This window comes from Manduca sexta, chromosome 10, assembly GCF_014839805.1.
Source record: "Manduca sexta isolate Smith_Timp_Sample1 chromosome 10, JHU_Msex_v1.0, whole genome shotgun sequence".
Classification (NCBI taxonomy): Eukaryota; Metazoa; Arthropoda; class Insecta; order Lepidoptera; family Sphingidae; genus Manduca; species Manduca sexta.
Window position 1 is genome coordinate 2,816,656 of NC_051124.1, and position 7,599 is coordinate 2,824,254.

Genomic DNA, 7,599 nt, shown 5'->3' on the forward strand with positions numbered 1-7,599 from the left:
TGTTATAAAAATATTATTGCACATAAAAAAATCTAATATTGGTTGTCACGTCACTGAGAACACGACAAAATAATATCGTGTACCAATTAATATTACATTGTATTAGGGATTACTTAGGTCGTTTTTTTGCAGTTAAGTATATAATCACGAATTAGATATCAAGTTTTCGTCAACGTAAACTGAAAGGATCTGTCCTTAATGCGTTTATCAGTGCAAGTTATAAGTTTTAGGAAAACAGTGACCAAATTACCCATACCCAACCGCGATAAAATCGTAAAATAGTTTAATTTAAATGTCTAACATTCGCGTAAACATCAGAAATCATTATTCATAGAAGCGTTTACAACTGAAAAATCAAGTGTAAAGTACCACGGATACATTTGAAAGAGTCCTATTTGATTACGATTTATTCGTTTCAACGACATCTATATTCAAGTTTCTTAATTATTTAGTAAATTGGGGATGTACGTTCATTCTTAAATAGAGAGGCTCATCGCGGTTAGTTAAAACTAGTATTGATAGATGGCACTAGTAGTTAGAAGAGTAAAATTGGCGGCAAAGTAATCTTAACTTTATTTGCTTTTGTTATATTTATAGTTCACGCTTACATATTTCAGTTGGTGTTTTAGGATCGTTAATCTCAATTAAATAACATTATTTCGGAAATGGGCAATCATTTGTCAATTAGACTCATTTACTTTGGCCTGGGAAGAACAGACAGCATAGTTTTTTGTTTATTTAGTTTTACAAATTACATATATTATGAGACATTTCTACATGTTCACGGAGAGATCATATTCCGGATTAACATTTTATTCCGGTAATTTATGCTTCCGTGGGAAAAAATTGAGTTTTTATCTGATTTTTAATTAGATGGCACTGGCGTCGCTTATTTGGTACTGTGGTTCATTATAATTTAGGTAAAGGCCTTTTTATGCGGATAAAGCTGTAAGCAACACCTAGTTACAAATAAACGACTGGCTCTTATATTTGATGTGGAATTGAATATATCACATAAATCTAAGTGTTTTTCAGAAAAAAAGTATCCCGGAGCCATTACATACTTCATTATTGACATAATTTTTTGTTAATATTAATATTTTGCAACATAAGTAAAAATTCATGTAGGACAATGTGATAGAGGGCTAGCAAAATGTCGACACAATCACTTTAACCGCTGAATCGAATTTGATAATAGCCCGATTCTAACACACTATTTCAGCCGCTAATATGCGTTTATCACTGGGAAACTATTTTAGTGCTGGATAGCTTATTTACCGAGGAAGGCTATAGGCTATACAACACGCTATCACCAATAGGAGCGGAGCATCAATGGAAAAAATGTTGTAAAAACGGGGAAAATTTATTTCTTTTCAGAGCTTCCGCACTAGCGCTGTGTAAACGGTTAAAGTTACGCAACATTTGTTTATGAAAAAGAATTGTTCCTCTTCAAAACTTCTAAAAAATATAAAACAAAGTCAACTGCCGCATCTGTCTTCCTGTCTGAACGCGATAAATTAAAAAACTACCCACCGTTGAAATCTAGTATGGAGATGGTTTGAGACCCTGGAAAAAACATAGGGTACTTTCTATTCCGGTAAAATATATAGCAGGACTGTTATTCTGGAAAAACTCATTCACGCGGGCGGGCCTGCGGGCAAAAGCTAGTCTATGATAATGCACTTTGCACCTACATTTACGACAGCGTACTTATAATTCATCAGAAACGTGTATCTCTGGACAATGGAAACTATTTCAAATAACCTACTAATTCGAATTCCAAATTTGAAAAAATCGACCACCGCTAAAACGGCCAGCTCAATGCATTCTTGATAAATATCTATGGTTTTTAATGTAGTGTCTATCGTTTACTGTCTACATTGTTTGTGGCTTGCAGATGTGCAGTCTGGCACGGTGACAAACGGCGCGACTATTTGTGATGGCAGTTGCGACGCACCATTGTTCTACACATGGCTGGGATAGTTGTAAAAGGTCTCTTGTGTTTCTGCAATCTAGTGTCAAGAATAAGGTTAGGAATTTTAAAGGTCCCATTAGTTTGATCCATAGAAATGGCACAGGAGTAATTTTTAAAAGTACCCAATTAGAAGCGAATTGTTTGGTAATAAAACTGACACACTTTAGTCCTGTGTGACAGTTCAGCGCAGTTCAGTTTGTAGGTCATCTCTTTTGGTTCGTAGTCACTATACTGGCTTGCTGTAGGTGGAAAGAATCTTATTTTTTTAGATGACAGAGTAAGCACATCAAATATTTGAGGCACGAAGATTTTGAGACGATAGCATAGATTGCAAAGTATTTTCAATTAGCTGGCAATGAGAAAACCTTTTAAAATAATTGTACATATACCGTATTGCTTTCGAGTTGATACCGTCGTACCTATTGATTTCTTTTTAAGGTTTGTCCACTATTACAAAACATTTAAACGATGTTACGTACCAAAGAGTTTTTAACGATTCCAAAAACGTTAATGTACCGTCTTGTAAATCATTCAGATTGTCTACCGATCATGCAGTTTGCTGTCTAAGTCAGCATTATATTTGCCAACAGAAAGTGGCATCAAAACTTGGCATGCACGAGGGAAAACATTGTCCGTTTCCCACAAAAGAAAGTAAACAAATGAACATCTGGCAGCGGGCGAGCGACATTCGTTATAATACTGCTAAATTACAACTATCCTCCACCCCAAACTTCCTAGAACTCATGCCAGCACTTTATATTTATTCGTATGAATTACAGTATAATCCGACCGCCGTGAAAATAGCTAAACAGAAGAGGTATTAACAGTACGTGGCGGTTGTTTATTTCGGTCGTATTATGGGAGGGTTGAGGTGGTATCGACCGTGGTTGGCGCCAAACTGGCGGCCCGGTCTTGGGAAATCTACGCGGCTCTGGCAGCACTCGGGGTTTCTTTGTTTATCGGAACATTAATCTTAATATTTGTAGGGTGAGCGTATGTATTACGGAAGCTAAACGTGTCTAGAACTTTCTACATAAAAATATCAGCAAATAAAAACAAAATCTGTATTGAAAGTTATCTATGTTTTGACAAATTATTAATGGATGTGTCACTGAAAGTTTATTCTTGCGAAATTATATAAAATGTTTATAAATGGGGTTTCTTTTTCTATATTACATGAAGTCGGACAATGAGAAAACAGAATATTTTTCAGTAGAGAGCTGATCTTGAAGGTAGATTATCAACATTATGAGGATGGAGTTCAAAAATCGTGGAGGGACGCGTTGTAATTTGTTATGCACTATTGAGATATTGAGTAATGTTTATTTACACTGCTGCAATGAAATATATTTTATAATATCGTGGAGTTTGTTTTTGATTGAATATTTTTGCTTGTAATTTGGAAAGTGTGATTCTTCTCGAAAAAGCGTCATTGTGCATTTTTTCGCGACGCTAAGAAGCCTAAATGTTACTTTAGCATTTGATCCTGTTTTTTAAACATTCAAATCCACGGATCTGTTCATGCGTGGTTGGCTAACAAACATCTTACCATCAAAATTAGAATATAACGTGATTTGACAAAAGTCGTGGGCAAAAGTAATGTCTACAAATTACAATACAATGTATACATAAGAAACCGCCTTGTTTAATACATTAGACGGCCCCTAAAACCTTCTAATGCACCATGACATGCGGAATATCCGTTTGTGAATGGCTGCGCGTGCGCACGCTCTCACCTGTCGCCCGCGCAGGCCGCAAGGTGGCGCGGCGTGTGCCTCCCCTGTTTCGCAACCCCTATACCACCTGTGCGCGTATCAGGTGGCTACCACGTTGGATGTCAGTACTTGCGTTTTCGTCAATTGTTATAAATGTACAATTTTCATGTATTTTGTTTTTGACTGGTGTCAATACAAATGTTTCTATAATAAGAGTAATAATTTTATAATTGTTTTTTATGTGTGAAAGCGAAAGTTACACGATAAAAATCTATATACAAATTATTTGCATACTAGCCCCCTGTCAGTGCGAGACAATGAAACCAGCCAAATAAATAACAATAAGTAGGTAGGTAACTAATTAACTTACACACTAAACTAATAACCTTTTTTTACGAAGTTTACAATGTGCCTAGCCATGTGTTTAGTTATTAAATTAAAAGCTCTTAGTATAATAGTAAGTAGTCAAGTAAGTAATATAAACTGTTTAATTAATTCTATTGAAACCTTTAAAAGACAATTTATCTAGTCCATGCAGAAGCTTTGCAAACAAAATTAATTATACAATAATAAATTTAACAGCTCGGAAATAGAAATATTGTCGTTAAGCAATAATCGTTGCACAACACATCTGTCGTCATTAATTTTTTCCCTATTCCAAATGATTATAAATTAACGAAAATATATTTGACAAGTCGAAGTGTATACGTTTTGCCGAAGATTGAAATGTTCGCGGCGACGTTTCACAAATAAAATCATAGACAAATAGTCCCGCGGGCAAAGGTTACAAACCATAAAGCCAAGTTATGCGGTGCTTTCAGAATATTTTTTGAAACCTTATTTACACAACAATAAAGCCGAAAATGTTGAACTATTTCACAACACGTGCAAATGGGATGAAAATTTAACTAATGACTCAAAATATTTAAGTGAAATTTACAGTTAGCAATTTGGTATTTACGGAAATGATCTTTAGTACGAATATACATTCTAAATTCTAAGGTATAAGTTTCAAACGGCTTTACCACGATTTTAATTTTTAAATTTTTGAGTAGAAAGAACACACATGTGCAGCCTGCTGCGAGTCGTTAGTTTAATTTTTTATCGTGAGCTCCTTCGCAGACAAAAATTCGTGTCAACACAAATTGACACAGATGTTCCAGTAAATTATTATTAAGGAGGCGTTCGAAATTAGGGGAAGTCTCTAAATTGTTACAGGCATCATGTGTTATGCATGTTCCTAGTAAGATAACGTGGAAGCGATTATTTGGACACGAAATTGTGAGCTTGTTTACAATATTAATAAACTTTGGTTTTTTATTGAATTGAATTTATTTATAATCTTCACAAAAATGTTTTGTATAAAATTTTAGAATACTTTTACATTCAAGGTGTTGGATGGTGTTTCTATTGTTTATGGGCGGCCGTATCGCTTATCATCAGGCGAACATTCAATGTAATAAAAAAATAAACTCTGTATTCGACCGCGGATGAAATAACAGCCCTTTAGTTATCACACGGAACGCAATAAGTTACCTTACGTGGGTTTTCTGTGACAGATCGCGGCAAGCCGGCTCATTCATACTGCGTTCAAATATGGCTACCGTAACTATGCTTCTTTAAATTTATTTTTATAATTCTAAAGCAATTTTAGCAGTCCCCATACAAGTCAATTATGACATAAGGTAGCCTCAAATTGACAGCTGTTTTGCAGAAAATTGGGTTTGCGTGCTATCCCCTATTATCGTCGTACCTAATGATTGAAATGTAAAAATATCGAGGAAGTGAGTTCATTCAACGTGTTATAATTTGTTTTGGTCTTTTCCAGAGTCAATAGAGTTCAGAATTACATTTCTTTAAACTTCAACAGATGTGCTGTAAAAAGCATATTTTTTCGAATTGAAATCATTACCTCGTAATTTAAGTGATTGGGTATTTTATATTCTTTGATTCTGATTGTTTTATTTAATTCGCTTAATATAATTGTTACTTTTTACCATTCTAAGCATACTTATTTAATTTAGAGGACTCGCAATTATTATTTTAAATACTATAACATATCTACTTATTGAAGTCTCTAAAATAACGTCTAACCGCCGATTTCAATAAATGATACCAATCACCTATTTTAGCCGCCGTTCTACTACTGTCTCTTATTTAGGTATCCCTGTCTGCCTTATCTATGCTTGCCACATATATTTAATTAGCATTGTATCCAATCTAACTACTGGACATAATAAGACATAGCATCTGATGTCTCAGGATGGCGAGCGTAGTAAAATACTAAATAATACTTTGTAATTTAAGGAATTGGGTGTGTTTCTACTGTTTATGGGCGGGCGTATCGCTTACCATCATGCGAACGGCAAGATCGTCGCTTCATTCAAAGCAATAAAAAAAAAAGAAAAAAAATCACACGTATGAATGGAATGCTTTCCGAATGAAAATGTTTACCACCGGCAACGCATTGATGCGTCCAGCTAGCGAAGTTGAAAGCCATCCCAGACAAACCAATTTCACAGATCCGTCGGCGATTAGCACGCGTCGAGTACTGCCCCTCGCGTGGATTGGCTTAGATGTAAGTTGAACCTTTATTTAGTCCTACTTATAAAAAATATCATAAAATTTACACGATCAATTGTAAGTAAAAACCCGCCATCTTGCCTCATAATTAGGTTCAAATTAGGAAACGGTGATGTTTTTGACAGCTATTTAAGCAATTCTTAACCACCTCTTAACGTTAAACCAAATTTATAAGTAAGACTGATAATGTAGAAGCAACTGTCAAATAGCGACTGTTGATTCGGCATTTGAATAAGATCAATTATTAATTTGAAACAATTTTACATTTATTTTTATTGCTTTGAATGATGAGACGAGCTTTCCGTTCATCCGATGGTAAACGATACGACCTCCCAGAAACAGTAAAACACCATCCAACGCCTTAAATTACAAAGTATTGTTTGCTATTCTACCGTGCTTGTCAGCCTAAGACATGAGATGTTAAATCTTATTATTTCCAATGTCCTTTAAATCGGAACACAACAGTGACTACACACTGCTGCTTGGTTGCAGAAATAGACATTGCGGTGGTACACTACCCAGGCGGACCCTCACATATGAGAAATCTACCACCAGTAAGTTACGCTCGAGAGAAGGGTTTAACAACGTCAATCTAGCTCAGTCAGTCAGGTTAGTGATGGTCGTAATCACTAGATAATTATGGATACTAATCCATGTGAGCATGAGAAGATTCCTTTAAAAGTTTAAACACGTTAACTGCATCTAATGATTTTTTTACCAGAGCTTAGCAACTCATCAATTATGCTTAACTCTAAAAAAGCTATAAACATTAAATATTAAAAATATCTGTAAATTAAACATTTTAAAAGAAAAACCATTAGTTCGATACAGGTTGGCAATGTGGAACGCGGCGAGTGTAGAAATTCGTCTCGGCGCCAGCGCGGCGCCATACTGGTGCAGACTGGATGTGTCGCGACACGCGGCTTGCTGCACAATACTCTTACACTTTCACAAACATTATTATACGATTAATTTGGTATAAATGTATTGCATCTAGGTGTCTCGTATCCAAATCTTTAGGTATCACCGTAATGGCATTTCTACTTCCTACTTTTGGCGCTAAATAGTATCTATGCTTGCTCCGTTGTGTTTCGTTTTGAGAGACTGTATTTTTTCCAGAATGTAATCTTCCTAACGGACATCATCTGTGCTTCAAAAATAGAGAGTTTATTTATTTACTATAATAGGAACATCAACAGTACATATATTCAACAGTCTCATACACATGCTTAATAACTAATTCATGAGCGTTATGCCAAACCCTTATTATTTAAGATCTAGTTGTCCACCCGTTGTTCTGAGTTCTAAGTCACATATTGCGTCTCT